The sequence below is a fragment of the Canis lupus genome, chromosome 26, assembly GCF_003254725.2.
Source record: "Canis lupus dingo isolate Sandy chromosome 26, ASM325472v2, whole genome shotgun sequence".
Classification (NCBI taxonomy): Eukaryota; Metazoa; Chordata; class Mammalia; order Carnivora; family Canidae; genus Canis; species Canis lupus.
This window is the reverse complement of record NC_064268.1, coordinates 1,429,325-1,445,539: the sequence shown is the minus strand read 5'-3', so window position 1 is coordinate 1,445,539 and position 16,215 is coordinate 1,429,325. Positions and strand designations below refer to the sequence as shown.

General features: G+C 57.1%; 1 long non-coding RNA gene across 1 annotated transcript; it reads right to left on the bottom strand.

Annotated features, from left to right (window-relative positions):
- Window positions 1-6,389: 6,389 nt before the first annotated feature.
- LOC112676403 (uncharacterized) lies at window positions 6,390-12,074 on the bottom strand. Its single transcript, XR_007406102.1, has 6 exons — window positions 11,918-12,074; window positions 11,660-11,796; window positions 10,716-10,821; window positions 8,676-8,876; window positions 7,443-7,653; window positions 6,390-7,179 (listed from the first exon to the last, which is right to left on the bottom strand). It is a non-coding gene; the product is annotated as an uncharacterized LOC112676403 (long non-coding RNA).
- Window positions 12,075-16,215: the final 4,141 nt, after the last annotated feature.

The window sequence follows — 16,215 nt, the reverse complement described above, 5'->3', positions numbered from 1 at the left end:
TAGTGTTTGTCCTTCTCCGATTGACTTACTTCACTCAGCGTAATACCCTCCAGTTCCATCCACATTGAAGCAAATGGTGGGTATTTGTCGTTTCTAATGGCTGAGGAATATTCCATTGTATACATAAACCACATCTTCTTTATCCATTCATCTTTCGATGGACACCGAGGCTCCTTCCACAGTTTGGCTATTGTGGACATTGCTGCTATAAACATCGGGGTGCAGGTGTCCCGGTGTTTCATTGCATCTGTATCTTTGGGGTAAATCCCCAGCAGTGCAATTGCTGGGTCGTAGGGCAGGTCTATTTTTAACTCTTTGAGGAACCTCCACACAGTTTTCCAGACTGGCTGCACCAGTTCACATTCCCACCAACAGTGTAAGAGGGTTCCCTTTTCTCCGCATCCTCTCCAGCATTTGTGGTTTCCTGCCTTGTTAATTTTCCCCATTCTCACTGGTGTGAGGTGGTATCTCATGATGGTTTTGATTTGTATTTCCCTGATGGCAAGTGATGCAGAGCATTTTCTCATATGCATGGTGGCCATGTCTATGTCTTCCTCTGTGAGATTTCTGTTCATGTCTTTTGCCCATTTCATGATTGGATTGTTTGTTTCTTTGGTGTTGAGTTTAAGAAGTTCTTTATAGATCTTGGATACTAGCCCTTTATCTGATACATCATTTGCAAATATCTTCTCCCATTCTGTAGGTTGTCTTTTAGTTTTGTTGACTGTATCCTTTGCTGTGCAAAAGCTTCTTATCTTGATGAAGTCCCAATAGTTCATTTTTGCTTTTGTTTCTTTTGCCTTCAGTGGATGTATCTTGCAAGAAGTTGCTGTGGCCAAGTTCAAAAAGGGTGTTGCCTGTGTTCTCCTCTAGGATTTTGATGGAATCTTGTCTCACATTTAGATCTTTCATCCATTTTGAGTTTATCTTTGTGTCTGGTGCAAGAGAGTGGTCTAGTTTCATTCTTCTGCATGTGGATGTCCAATTTTCCCAGCACCATCTATTGAAGAGACAGTCTTTCTTCCAGTGGATAGTCTTTCCTCCTTTATCGAATATTAGTTGACCATAAAGTTGAGGGTCCACTTCTGGGTTCTCTATTCTGTTCCATCGATCTATGTGTCTGTTTTTGTGCCAGTACCACACTGTCTTGATGACCACAACTTTGTAGTACAACGTGGCAGGATACAAACTCAATGCCCAGAAGTCAGTGGCATTTCTATACACTAACAATGAGACTGAAGAAAGTGAAATTAAGGAGTCAATCCCATTTACAATTGCACCCAAAAGCATAAGATACCTAGGAATAAACCTAACCAAAGAGGTAAAGGATCTATACCCTAAAAACCGTAGAAAACTTCTGAAAGAAATTGAGGAAGACACAAAGAGATGGAAAAATATCCCATGCTCATGGATTGGCAGAATTAATATTGTGAAAATGTCAATGTTACTCCTCCTTCTTTAAACAACATCCCAATGCAGAGGGTCCTCAAGCCTCAGCCCTGGGCCCCCCGTTCCCTCTGCGTGCAGCGCTCCTCGTAGCCACGTGTAGGACATTCCCTTCCCAGACCCCCACCCTGTTCATCCAGTGGCTTCCCGTGTCCCCACCAGGATGTCACCCACACACTGCTCACACTGAGCACCTCTTGGGCACCCACGCTCCACAGTGCCAGCTGTCAGTTCACTCCCTGCTGTGCAGCCCCATCTTCATGCAGACTCTCTAACTTCCTTTCTTCCGTCTCCCTCCCTTCCTTCCTCCCTGAAGCCTTGCATCCACTTGCCTCACCCCCTGCCCTTCTAGGTGTGTTCCCAGCTCACAAGTACCATCACCTGCCTCCCTTCTCAGGACACAAACCTTTGGTTCTAAGCCAACACGGAACCCATGAGTGTGCTTCTAGAGCCCTTCCCAAGTGGGCCACCTCTGCCATGTGGCCCAGTCCCCCTCATCTTCCACAGGCCACCCCGGGAACCCCATCCCCCACCTTTGCCCTGTGCACAACATGGGAGCAGGATCAGGCCACACTGGGCTGCATCCTGGGGCCTCCTGCCCACCCTGCTTGGGTCACACTGTTGCTGGCTGTGTCTGCCCTGTGTGAGTCACTTGCCATGAGTTCCCAACAGCTCACTCTCTTCCCCCAGTGCCCTGCACACTGAAGACCCTCTTTGGAGTCCCAAGTACTGAAGTAACAGCTAAATTGTCTAGTCTGAGGAAGAACTGTGACTCCAGCCTTCTCCCGCTGCGCACACTTGGGGTGGCCCTTCTGGCCACTCATTTGACCCTAGGGTGGCTGTCCTCGTGGGGAGAGCTGTGGGCTGCAGGCTCCCAAGCTGGGGTGGCCGCTGGCACAGTCACATGGCCGTGAGCCTCGGTGATTGAGCTGGTCTCCTGAGGCTTTCTGGAACCGTGAAGACCGAGGGCTGGGCGTCCCCGCGATCTGCTACCATGTGTCCCTCTCAGAAGGGTGCTCAGCCTATGGAGAGGTCCGGCCCATCCCAGTGCCCAGCTCCACAGGGGGTTGCCCAGGACAGGGTGCGGAGAGGTCTCTAGTCTCTTCTGAAAGGGAGACTCCCCTGCAGGCATACAGAGAAGTGGGGGCCCAGGCCCCGGATGAGCGCAGGCCCTGCCCCGCGACGCTCGTGTAGAGACAGGCAGCTTCCTGGGGACACAGGCAGAGGGCTGGAGGGGTCATGGTGGGCCGGGGAGACCATTAGGGAGCTGCATAGGGAGTGGGTTGGGCCGTGACTGGACAGGGGTGTGAAGTGTGGGGGACAGCGACAATGCCCCCTCTTCAGTTGTGCACACCAAGAGTAATTCTGGGTTTCAGTTCCTCTGTGGCCAACAGAAGTCTGGTGCCCTGGGCTGTCTAAAAGAGCCTGTTTTCTGCAAGTCTGGATGTGTGGGGCTCAGCAGAGCCGGCCGAGGGGCTGCTGGCTCAGTGTACACTGCCCACTCCTTGCATTATCCGGGCTGTGCTGTGCTGGGGACTCTGGGCTGGGTGGGGGTCTTCCAGACCAGATCCCCATCAGGGGTGCTCTGTAGGCCAGGCCCGGGCACATGTAGACAGAAGTCCAGCCTGCATGTGGCCATGTGGCCATGGCCGTCTAATGCAAGCTGAGCCCACGAAGGACCCTTGGTGCTGATATGTCAGCCCAGCAGGTGGTGGCTACTGCTTCTGTCCCAGAAGGCCCCATGTGGGCTGCAGACCCGTGTCCTCCTCGGCATGGCCACCCGGTGTCAGCACCACCTGCCCTGTATGTGGGTTGTCTGCTCACAGTCCCACATGCTCCCTGCTCTGGGCTAACCAAGTGGTCCTCCAGTCCTGCTAGAAACCCAAAGCATGTGTTCCTGGACCCGAGGGGGGACTGAGGGGCCACTGGAACCCTGGATCATCCTCTGGGACGGTGTACCTGCCCTGTCTCTGCTCCACCCCGATGGCCTGACTGCCAGAGGTCCTGCCTCCACCGTCCCCTCCCCCACTGTGGAGAGGAGGCCACTGATTCTCTCCTGCCTCCTGCCTGACTCTTGAATTATATTTTCCAAAATTAAATTACTTTGCTATAGGCTCTTCACTTAAAGGCAATTTCTCTAATTGCTCATTTTGGGATCTGATCTGATACTCCCCTCACAGAGGCCTTTGACAAAGGTGTAGCAGAAATTAAATATCTATATCTCGAGGTCCTATCGACACATAGGCCCGAATGTACACCACCTGTCTCTGCACTTCCTGCTCTGGGCTCCAGTCTCTATTTCTTATTACTTTACTGCTGGCAGGAGCACTTTAGGTTTTCTCCCTCACTACTTGAGCAGAGACCAACCACACCTGTTTGAGGGAAAATGTTCTCATTATGCTCAGGGCCACATGGCTCATCCATGGTGCGCTGATAACACAGATGCCAATGCCAAGGTCATACAGCCACGTGCCATAGGCAGGCATGTCACATCCACAGGAAGTCCTCCTGTGGGCTGTGGGGTCAGAGACCTCGTGGCTTCTCCAGGGGCAGCTGCCAAGGCCTCCAGCTAGCTGATGACCACACGGAAAGGCCGGTTCAGTGTTGCCAAACGTCCCACCTTGTTGGGCAGACTCCAGAAAGCCTCATTGTCAGTTAAACCTGATGATGAACACACTGAACTCTGAAGGAATGTTTCCCCACCCCTCTCCTGCACCCCTCTGTGACCTCCCACCAGAGGCTGCCAGGTATGCACTGTGACAGCTGAGGCTGACCTGTGGCTTGTACTGCCCAGGCTCCTTCCCTCTGCTTCCTGCTGGGTACAGGCACCAGAGCTCCAGCTCCAGATGATATGTACACAGGGAGTCATCAGCAGTGGTGGGTGTGACAAGCCCCTCAGGAAGGGTGGAGCAAGTAAGGAGGACAGGCCCTGGGCACTGGGCAGTGGGCACGGGGCTGCAGGTCCTCCAGGCCCATGACCAGCATGGCCTCCACCCAGCCATGTGACACTTATGCACATGGATGAGAAGGCTAGTGTAGCTACTCCTGCAGGCGAAGGAGTGTGGATGCCTGAGTAATGGCTGAGTGAGGCCTGAATGACAGCTGAGTGGCCCCTAAGGGAGGCCTGAGTGGTGCCTGAGGGAACTGTTTAGAAATGTGTGCCAGGCCCAGGACATGCAGCCACCTGAGCCTGATGGTGCGGCCCGATAGTCTCTGCCTGCTGTGGCCTGGGCACTATCTCTTAGGTCCCTGGTACTGAAGCACAGTCTGTGGGCCTGCAGCAGCAACATGGCTGGAGCCTAGGGGAATGCAGAACCTCAGGCCGCCCTGGACCTACTGGTCCAGCTGAGTTGCCAAAAGGTCCGGGGACTCACATGAAGACCCAAGGCTGAGGAGCACCACCACCCAGCGGCCAGGCACCCCTGTTCCCTCCTGACACTGGTGTGAGCTGTGAAGGTCTACACCGCCATCTCTCAAGAGTCAGAACTCCCAGTTGAAGATGCAGGTTGAACACACTGCCCTCGGGTCCCCTTAGACACCCACCAGAAAGTGAGGACAGCAGGAGAGGCGTTACCCAAGTGGGGAAGACAGCACATTCCAGGTGACTGGTGTTCATAGGCACAGTAGCCAGCAGACCCACTTGGGAGTGGAAACCTTGCTGGTGAGACGGAGGAGCCTTCCCTCTCTGAGAGACTGACCAGGTGCCCTCAGGGGGGGCTCCCTCTGCCCCATCGTGGAGGCCTTACATGGTGCCAGCACAGGCTCATGCCAGCTCCCCCAGCAGCAGGGTGGCAGTGGGCCCACCTGACAGAGAGACATGCAGAAGGAAGGCAGAGACTACAAATGAACAAGAAGGGAATTTCCAAAGCATGGCTCTTCATGTCCCTGGGAGGTGAAGGAGGTCCTGTCTCCGCAACAGGATAGGACACTATTGGAAAGAGCCATAGAACTTAACAGTAGAGGCAGAAGGCATGCCCAGGGGGCATATGTCCTGAGTGCAGAGCAGGAAAGGGGAGGAAGTAAGGGTCCTGCAGACCCCAGACCCGCAGACGACAGACCTCAGAACTGCACACCCGCAGACTGCAGACTCCAGACCCACAAAGCAGGGAAATCCCATGGCCATACTGTTGTCTGAGTGTGCACACTGAGCTAATTAGTACCAGGGATGAAAACACGACTGCTTTGTGATTTCTGTGTAAAGAAGGAGAGCAGGAAAAGCCCTTTCATCTATTTAGTGTGAGCACTCCAGGTTAGCCACAGAGTTTCCCCAGGATTCAAAAAATTAAAAGAAATTTCCTCCAGGTCTTCTACTCAGCACTGTCCTCCGAGAGGGGATTCATTGGCATTTACACCCAGCAACAGCAGAGAAGAGGATGGTGTTTCTGGTTGTTTCCTCCTTCTGCACCAGAGGACAACCCTGTCTTATTCTTTTTTTTTTTTTTAATTTTATTTATTTATTTATGATAGTCACAGAGAGAGAGAGAGAGAGAGAGGCAGAGACACAGGCAGAGGGAGAAGCAGGCTCCATGCACCGGGAGCCCGACGTGGGATTCGATCCCGGGTCTCCAGGATCGCGCCCTGGGCCAAAGGCAGGCGCCAAACCGCTGCGCCACCCAGGGATCCCAACCCTGTCTTATTCTTAACCAACAAGCCTCTCCTGGACAAGCAAGCGGGCAGACATGGGACTGTCAGGTTTTCTGGGAGGCCAGGCTCTTCCTGGTGGGCAAGTGAATGGAGCCATAAACACCTCCCTCCCCAGGGCTGCTGAGCATCTCCTGGGCTCCAGACCCCGAGAGGAAGCCCCCGGCAGCACCTGCTCTGGAGCTGGCCCTCAGAGAAACAGGTAGGGGGCCAACCCGCGGCAGGCCCTCCTCTGAGCATCAGTGGCCCGGGCACAGGGGGCTCCCCGCCCAGGCTCTGCCCACGCTTCTCTTCCCCCTGAATCATGACACGATGGTTCGAAGCTGCACTCTGTGGGCTCCGCCCAGCAGCCCCCAGCTCCCCGGAAGCTAGGACCTAGAACATGTTATGCCCCCACCCCCCGGCATTATTCAGAGGGGACCTGACTGGAATCCCGAGTGCTTTGCATCCAGAAGACACAGGGCCTCATCAAAGGACCCACCCACAGCTGCCGAACCTGTGTGGGGACCAGTGACGGCAAACTGAGCTCAAGGCAGACTCAAGACTCCATCCCCAGCAGGTCTCCTCCGAGCCTGCCCCAGCAGGGAAGACACAGCCACAGGCGCTCCACTGTTCCCAGATGCCCCAGTGCCCCCTGCTGCCCAGCGCAGGTGCTCTAGGACGCGGGCCTGCCCTGGCACTGCCGTTCCCCTGGGCCTGGCACGGGGCCTAGCACACAGCGGGCGCTCAGCGAGTCCCCTGGGTGACCGACACACGGATCTCCTCCCCTGGGATCCTGAGGGGAGGTCACAGGGACCGGCAAGGGTGGCTCTTCCCACAGGCACTTGGCACCAAGTTTGTCCCGTGCGCCCCTCTTGGCGGGTCCTTTACCCCGTTGCCTCCCATTTGCTGGGTGGTTTGTGCCGCTGTGTATATTTGATGGTCCCAACTGTGCAGCAGAGATTCCAGCAGCATCCATAATTAATAACTGTGGTGTGTCAGCTGACGCGGCAGCACTTGGCGTTCAGAACGGTCTCCTGCGCAGACACAGCCTCTAGGCTTTCCAGGCCTTCCAAGGCTTCACTCCGCATCTTGCGTTCATGGACCAGTGGCCTGAAAAGCAATTCAGTTGTGCTGTCACTGAGGCCTCGGGAGCTCCTGGTGGCTGCTGGATTCCCGAAAGTCATCCCACGCAGACCACCGGAGCTTTGCTGTCTGGCCTGAGCGCCCTGGGTTCCAGCCCTCGGCCTTCCTTTCGGCCTCTGCAGGTAACCCCTTGGTGCCAACCGTTTCCCGCATGGCCCCCGCGGCCACACACCATGTCCCCCAGCTCAGTGTGAAGGCCATGCCCCCGGGGCCCGGGTCCGCTCGCTCACCACAGGCCCCTGCGCCAGCGAGTCCCCACGAGAGAGGCTGTTGAGTGAGCGGGTGGGTGGGTGAGCGGGTGCTGGGCGCTTCAACTGCCAGCCACAGTCCGCTCCCACCAGCACGCTGCTTCTCTCGCTGTGGGACCCACACGGGTCACCTGGGAGCCGGTTAAAGACAAGGGCCTGGGTCTCCCTGAGAGTCTGGGCTCGGACGTGGGACCTGCAACACAAACCAGGCCTTCTAGAGGCTTCTAGCCTGACGCCAGGTGGGGACCCCGCCAGGTCAGCCTCCCCCGCCACCTTGACAGAACAGAACAGGGGTGTGCCCAGCTGGAGAGCCGGATCCTGCTCCACCTCCTGCAGGCCTGGCTCCCCGCAAACGGCTCAGTACACTCCAAGGCCCAGGAGCATTTTCCCACTCCCCTCCCTGTCCGCATCCCGTTCCTCAATCAGGATCCAGTGAGGACAATGAGGATGCTGCTGCTTCTGGACCCTGGAGGATTCGTCTCCACACTGATGGTTGTGAAGAGCCCATGAGAACACAAAACATCTCCAGGAAGAGGTTCTCAGGGACTCACGCAGGGGACTAATTTGTGTCCACGAGGCTGTTTCCTCATCAGGGCTGGGGGGGGGGGCGGGGGGACCGGCAGTCTCAGGACCGGGCCCCAAAACTGCAGCATCCACTGGGCTCAGGGTTCCTTCAGAGCAGGCCTGCTGTGCGGCTCCAGCATGTGGCCCAGGGAGGAGATGGGGAGGATCTGGGTGCAGGAGGGACTGGTGTGACAACCCCAAGGCCAGGGTGGGGCAGAGTGCCCACAAAGAGAACGGAGCACTCCCCCCAAGCCAGCTCTCCACCTGCTGTCTCCTGGCTCAGGGGTGCACAAGCAGACCCAGACACACACGTGCATACACACCCCAGCACATGCACACACACGCATGTGCACACTCACAGACACCCACGTACACGTGCGAATGCACGCACAGAACACATACACATCCATGCACACATGCATGTGCATGTGCACATGACACGCATGCACACACACCCATGAACGCATGGGTGCGCACAGTGACATTCACACATGCGTATGCGCACAGGCACACACATGGCCGTGCAGGAAACACCACCACCTCCGTGCCATGTGCATAACCCTGTGTGAGAGGACTTTCTCCTGTCGCTGCCTTTTTCCACATCTGCCACCTGCCCCAAACCTCGCAGAAGCCCGCCCTCTGGGTGCTGACCGTCTCTGGTTCCTGGGCAGGAATCCGCCCTCAAACATCTGGACAGCTGCAGAGCTCACCATCCTGGAGACCTCCGATCATCTGCCTCTGAGAAGGGGCTCCCCACGGTCACCCAGAACTCATCAGGTCACATCTTCAGACATTCAGGAGCCTGCCTTTCCCAAAATCGGAAGATTTGCAGCCATAGTATATGTCCTCGTCCTTTTCAGAAAAGGGAGGGTTCAGTGGGATGTTCCGGAACCTTCTTTGACACAGACCTGGGGGCAGCTGATGCTGGCGATAAGGCTGGACGGGCCCGGGAAGGGATGTAATGACCTAAGGAAGCTCTGGGGGCGCGTGGGGGCACAGTTACAATGTGTGCCCTAGTTGCTCCTCCTTGGGGAGCTCCAGGCCACGCTCACAGCAAGCAACAGTTGGGCCAGCCTGTCGCCGGTCACACAGTCACTCAGTCAATCAATCTGTCAATATTGGGTCAATGCCTTGCTGTCCGTTTGACCCTGGGTGTGTCTGGTGAGGACATGCGGGTGGTGTGGAGTGCGGCCCCAACGGGACGTGGTGCCCACAGAGCTCTGCTCTCCAGATCCCGGGGAGAGCAGGCAGGGGGTACTGGAGAGACAGCTGGGTCCTGGGGTCTGCGGCCTCCTGGGCTCCCTGGGGAGCACTAGAGGGGCCCCTCCCGGGGAGGACGAGCTCGCCTGGGGATCCAGGCTGTCCCCCTGCACAGGCAGAGTGCTCAGAACCGCAGTCCCCTGTGGGATCTGGGTGGAAGAGCATCTGCACCCACCCTGCATCCCGAGTGTCCCCAGCAGTGCGCCCACAACTCGCCCACCAGCAGGGTCCACTCTTCCCTGATGGACTTCTCTGCCCTGGTGGGCTGACAGAGGAGCCCCTGGTGTGCGCCATGGGAAACCCTGGGTCAGCACCCCAAGTCTCTGCCTGGGAGGAGGCGCTGGGGCTCCCAGTGGGTCTGGCCCATTCCCAGGCCCTCCTCAGGCCCCCAGGGTCTGCCGGCCTCCTGGCCTGGGCCACAGGGAAGGCCCCGGGTCGCTGGAGGGGAGGGGGCTGCAGCTGGGCTTCCCTGTGAAAAGTCCTCAGAGAGCCACACAAGGCGGCCTTGTTGGGAACAGCCTCCCCCGGCTGGGGTTTCCTCCCACAGAAGCAGGAAGGGTGACCCCGGGACCCGGTCCCGTGCCCTGCACCGCGTGGGGCCACTGCCGGTCTATTTCTAGCTCCAGCCCCGGCTCCCCCCGACACTGGGGCACTGAATGAAGCTCTTTGCAGCAGGATCCGCCCTCCCTATGGCCCTCCTGCAGCTGACCCCTCGCTAAGGGGACACAGAGGTCATCGACCTCAGGGGGGCACAGCTGTGAGGGTGGACGTGGCCAAGGCCTCAGCACCAATGAAGAGGCTCCCTGGGGACTCCGGGGGCAGGATGCCCTTCCCCTACAACCTTCCGCGGCTCCCCGTGGCCCCTCCTTCCTCGAGGTCGTCCCTGGCATGCACACCCTCGGTGCCCCCCCTCCCTCTGTCCCCTGGTGAGGCCAGGAGCCCCCCACAGGCAGGGTCAGGGCACCGCGGTCTGAACCCGGGCACCCCCAGCAAGACAGGACAGAGTCCACTCAGCAGAGACGGGCGCAGGGGTGTACGCAGTGACACCTGGCCCCAGGCCTGAGGTGAGCACCGCATGCCCTCCCCGCTGGAAGGTGCTGGTCAAGGAGCCTGGCCCCTGGGGAGGTGGGGGTGTCCACGGCCCTGATGGGTCCGATCAGTGTGGGGCCGGAGCGGGTGGGTCCACCAGGCTTCTCTGGCCTCAGTTTCCCTGCCTGTGAGGTGGGACTGGGAATCCCAGCAGAGAGCCTCAGGGGCTGCTCTGAGGTCAGTCGGGGCAGTGACCACGGGGGCCCACCAAGACCCCACCGGCACGGGGTGGCCCAGAGCACCCAGGGCTTCTCGCCAGGGTCAGTATGGGTCAGGACAGAGGTTCTCTCTGCAGACTGAGACCCCCCCCACCACCAGCTCGGGACCGCGGTGCTCACAGACCGTCCAGCTGCTGCCGGCCTCAGGCTCAGTGTGGGATCAAAGTTGCTCAGGCTTCGGTAGTACAGGGTCGATGCAGGAGGTAGGTGCTCACGCAGCTGGGGGGCGGCTGAGGAGGGGTGCAAATGAGCCCCCATCATGACGCAGGGTCACCGCAGACCTGACCCCCCAGGCCCCCGTCCTCTGAAGACTGGGATCAGATGCAGACCCTCTTACACCGGGGGGTGGGTGCCACCTTCTCCCCGTGCCCAGCTGCACCTGCTCCGAGAGCTTCTCTGTGTCCTGTCCACCTGCTGTGACGAGGCCCCTGAGGCAGAGCCCACGGCACCTCTGCCTTCACTGGGCAGGCTTGCCGGACCCCTCCTCATGACAGGCTGAACAGGGCTTTTCCCCTCGGACCCTCTGCACACCCCGAGCTTGGGGGCCACTGAGGTCGGGCTGGAGGGGCCTCTCCCTGCGGGACATGACCAGTGGTGACAGGGGCCTTGGCTGGGAGTGGCAAAGGAAGGGGCAGGATGTTTGTGGGGCTCAGACTCCAGCATGGTGTCTGCAGGGCTGTGGCGGAGCCAGCTCAGAGCAGCAGGACCCTTAATGAGTCATGAGAAATGTTCCAAAGCCTAGAGATTTCAGGGACCAGGTGTATGTCTAATGGGGAGTGGGTCCTATGTCACACCGGTGGGCTTGTGAGCCAGCAGAATGAAAAAAAAGAAAGAAAAGAAAAGAAAAGAAAAGAAAGAAAGAAAGAAAGAAAGAAAGAAAGAAAGAAAGAAAGAAGAAAGAAAGAAAGAAAAGAAAAGAAAAGAAAAGAAAAGAAAAGAAAAGAAAAGAAAAGAAAAAAAAAAACAGAACAGACCCAGGCACAAAGGGGAAGTAATGAGAAGCTCAGGATGGTGCAGCTTCAGGCGCAGTTTGATCCAGTAGCTCAAGCCCTGGCAGCAGGGCCTGACCTCTCTATCTCGTGGGTCACGTTTCCTGTGCCCACGTCGTCCCAGACCAGCATCTCCTCGGTGTCACGTCCACCGAGACAAATTCTCTTCTCCAAGCGGATGCAGCCACCTGCCACGCCTGCATCCATCACCCTGTCCTGGGAACGGAAGGCTCTGGTCTGCAGAGGCTGAGCACCTGGGGTGGGGGTGCCATCAGCCCTACCCAGACCACCCGGACAGCGTGGGGAGAGCCCCCCGATGGAAACCAGGTGCTGTTACCTGAGGAAGAAGGACCAGCTCACTCAGCTGCCCTCCAGGGTCCCCAGGAGCTGTCACACTGGGTGTCTAAATTCGTCTCCGGAAATGGGGCTGCCACCTCTTAGCCCCCAAGACGCCGGCGACTTTCTCTCCTCGGGGGCCCGCAGGTTCCTAATGAAGGAGATGCCAGGACAAGGGGGCAAGGCCAGACCTCATGGACGCCCGCCCTGGGGGGCAGAGCTGAGCAGCCTTCACCCACCTGCAAGGACCCTGTCCCGTCACCATCCGGGCTGCCCGTGCATTTTGTGCAGGTCACCTGGGCTGCCATCTGAGTGACCGCTCTGCTCACCAGTGGCAGCAGGACAGACGCAGCCCCAAGGACCCTTGGAAGTGAGGAGACTCCCCTGTAATGAGCTGCTTCTGGGCCAAAGCTGTGCTGCTGGCGAGACTTCCAAGTGCGGCAGGAGGGAAGGGTTAACTGGTGTGGGGAGCAACTCAAAGTCTTGGAATCCACCCTGTTTCTGAGTCTGTGTTTTGTGCCGGTAATTAATTGGATGGAAGCTGTTAGACTTTATGAGGAAACCGGAGATAATGCAGGTTCGCTGAATCTCGGGAAGATTAAGTTAATTTATCTGGTTCAGGAGCTGCCAGGAGCATCAGCAGCGCTGCTGTTTCGAGGGAGGAGCAGAGCGGGGTGCGGAGTGCCTGTGAGCAGCCTGTGCTCCTTGTCTCCTGCCTGCAGCTCGCTGAGGGGCGGGGGCCCAGGCAGCGGGGGACCCCAGCTCCCCAGGGCCCTGTGGCCCCAGGTGGGCCCAAGCCTCAGTCTCCCCGTGGGTACGGGGATGAGGACAGCGCTTCCCCTCCTGGGGGGTGTGGGGGGCTCCCGGAGGAGGTGATACCCTGGGATGCCCCTGCCCCTCCCAGGTAGCAGAAAGGACCTGGTCCTCAGCTGCCCCCAGCACCTCCCTGGGGTGCTGGCTGTCCTGGGCGGGGCCTGCACCTCCACGGAGCCCTCCCCGCCCCTCTCTGTCACCCCTCCCCTCCCCCCGGGTCCTCTGTGCCCCCTGTTAACTACCCCCTCTCCTAGACTCCGTCCCTACCCGCCCCTCACGCGGATGGAGTACTTGATTTCAAATGCAAACACCCTGCTGCTGATCTACTTCTGGGTCTTGCAAACACTGACTTTCTCAAAGAAACTGGGACTTCCCTGTCCTCAGTGACCCCCCCTTGAACCCCAGCCGCGGCAGGAGGTGGCAGGACCACCTGCTCTTCCTCCCCTCCTGTCCTCTGAGCCCTCCTTCTGCCTCCCCTGCTCCGGCGGTGTCTGGTGCTCCAGGCTCCTCAGCCACTGCTCCCCGTCCTCCCTGACTGTGTACGGGAGGCGCTGAAATAAATTCTGCGTCTAAAAAGCTCCGAGTGGTAGAACATTCTCCCCGATTGAGTCACAATCACAGTCTCAGCGGACGCATCTTCAAAACAACATAAATAGATGAAATATTCGTATAATGTGTGCATTTATATCGTACATAAATCGTATACGAAGTATAGAACATAGATCTAACCGTATATACAGCGCATGAGGTCCTGACATACGTGATGTAGGTATTTACATCCCCGTGTGTTTAACATATCTGCAGAGGCACGGGGACTCCTGTGCTCTGTGCTGCTGTCCCGAGTGCCAAGATTAGGACCCTAAGAAATACCCCTCGGGGCACCTTGCCCCCATCCTGTCCTGGGGTTCAGGCGGAGAAGGTGGGGGAGCGTCCCCAACCCCCACCCGTGTGGCTGAATTGTCAGCTCCGGTCCCACTTGCCTGAATTCCCTAGAGCTCAGTCCCACAGTCTCTTCTCACCTTACGTGTTCTCCTCAGCGGTTATCAGATAAAATACAGGATGGCCAGGTACACTCGAATTTCAGATAACCAGAGTAGCTTCTGTATGTGTATAGCCCATGCAACACTGGGGCATAGCTATGCCAGGGGTCCTGTGCTCTTCATCTGAAATTCAAGGCAAACGGTGTCCTGCATGTTGATGCGCTCGCTGGTAGACCAGGCTCCCAGGTCAGCCCCTCCCCCGAGCCTCCAGAGCCACCTGCTGACAGCCCCCCCTCCATCTCCGCCCCAGCCTGGCCCCTGCCCGCTGCCCCTGAAGGACCTGCTTTGACCACATTGCCCCCAGACGTCTCACAGGACCTCACTGTTCACATGCCCCGTGGCAGCTTTAAAATCATTTCTGTTTGAACACATGACGCAGACTCCCTCACTGCAGCGCCCATCCTCCACTGTCCCTCCGTCTCTCGGTTTCTCCCCAGACAATCAGTTTATCAATCAGCTCCTTATCCTTCCGGAGAGTTCTGTGTCTGCAAAGGAAGTACATAGATACGTCTCTTATCTCCATACAAATGGTAGTGCATGATATATGCTTCCCTGCACCTGCTTTCTCATAAAACCACACACACTGGGAAGTGTTTCCTATCAGTAAATAGAGATCAGCCTCCTTCTTTAGCAGCTGAATAGTATGCTGCACGGCCTGGATGCTGCAGAACTCATTTAACTCATCCCAACTGGGAGATGTTTCACGGAACTCAGTCCTTTCCAGTGATGAGTGTGTGCGCACACGTGGGCAGCTCTGTGGGGCTCAGGCCCCGGAACCGCTTGGCTGGGGAGGAAATGCACCGTGAAGTATGTTTTGATCCACACACTCACTGTGCCGGGCCCTTCTGAGTTTGAACACACGCAGGGTGTCGGGGACGCTGCACCGCCGGCAGGGGGTCTCATCAATTGCCCAGACCCTCCTGGCTTCTCCGTGTGCACACCTCCTCTCAGCCCTGGTTCCTGGAGCTGCTCACAGCTCTCCGGAGCTCCAGAACTTCAGGTAAGTGGGGCCACACAGCAAACGCACTTGAGACTCGTCCCACGCTCTCGTGTGTGGCATAGTCCACTGCATGGGGACCCCCGGTCTGCAGTCCACTCACTGGCACTTGGATTGTTTCCAGTTTGTTCAGTGACACGATGTGTCATACGTCCAGGGTGTGTGTGTCTGTGTGTGTGCGCGCGCGGGTGTGGGCGCACATGCGTTTGTCTAAACACAGGCTTCTGCTGCACTTGAATGATACCCAGGACCGGGGTGGCTCAGGCGTTCCCTAAGTGCGCCTTTCGCTGCGTAGGAAACCACCCAGCTCTATGCCACAGAGGCTGCGCCACTCTGCATTTGAACTCCTGTGGCTCCACACCCCCAACTACACTTGACATTGTCATTTTTCCTTTTCCTGTGAACATATTTGTAATATTTGGCCATTCTAGTGGGTGCGCTGGTGTCTCCTGTGGTCTACTTTGCATTTTCCTAGCGGCCCATGACATTGGGCATCATCCTGTGCTTCTTTGTCACTGTGTGCTTTCCTTGCTACAATGTCTGTGTAGATCTTTTGCCAGTTTTAAAAAATAGGGTGCCTTGTTTCGCTATTATGCAGCTTTAGGAGCTATTTATGTCTTGTAGACGCAAGCACCTTGCCAGGTCTCTGAATGGCAGAGCTCACTGCCAGCCCATGGCAGCTCGTACGGCACCGTATTTGTAGAGAGGATTTCAATGTTGATGAAGTGAATTTGCCAGTATCTCTGGTATGAATGTGCCTGAGGCCCTGCCTAACCAATTACAAAACTTTCTCCCACGTTTTCTTTCTTAAGAATTTTACTTTTACATTTAAGACATGTAGATCCGTGGACCATTTGACGGTCACTTTTGTTTAAATTCAATTTGCCAACATATAGGATAACACGCAGTGCACAACCCATCAAGCGACCCCCTCAGTGCCCGTCACCCAGTCACCCCAACCCCCTGCCCATCTCCCCTTCCACTACCCTTTGTCCGTTTCCCAGAGTTAGGTGTCTCTCATGGTTTGTCTCCCTCTCTAATTTTTCCCACTCAGTTCCCCTCCTTTCCCTTATATAATCCCTTTCACTATTTCTTATATTCCCTGTATGAGTGAAACCACATGATGATTGTCCTTCTCCGATTGACTTGCTTCACTCAGCATAATTCCCTCCAGGCAGGCCTGCAGCTCACCACCCACCCAGGATGGCCCCACGTGGACTGGGCTGACCCCCTTCGCCCGGGAGGCGTGGACCCTGGTCAGACAGGGCCAGATCAGAGCAGGAGGCTGAGGCCTCATCGGTGTTTTCACTCTGGGGAATTCTACAGTAACAGCCCCACTCTCTTGCCCAGACCCCAGATGTCGTCGCCCTGGGGCGGAGGGGGGGGGGCACCTGTCCCTCAGGCCTGCTGCCCAGGTCAGAAAGCAGAGGGAGGAGGCCCAAGTTACCT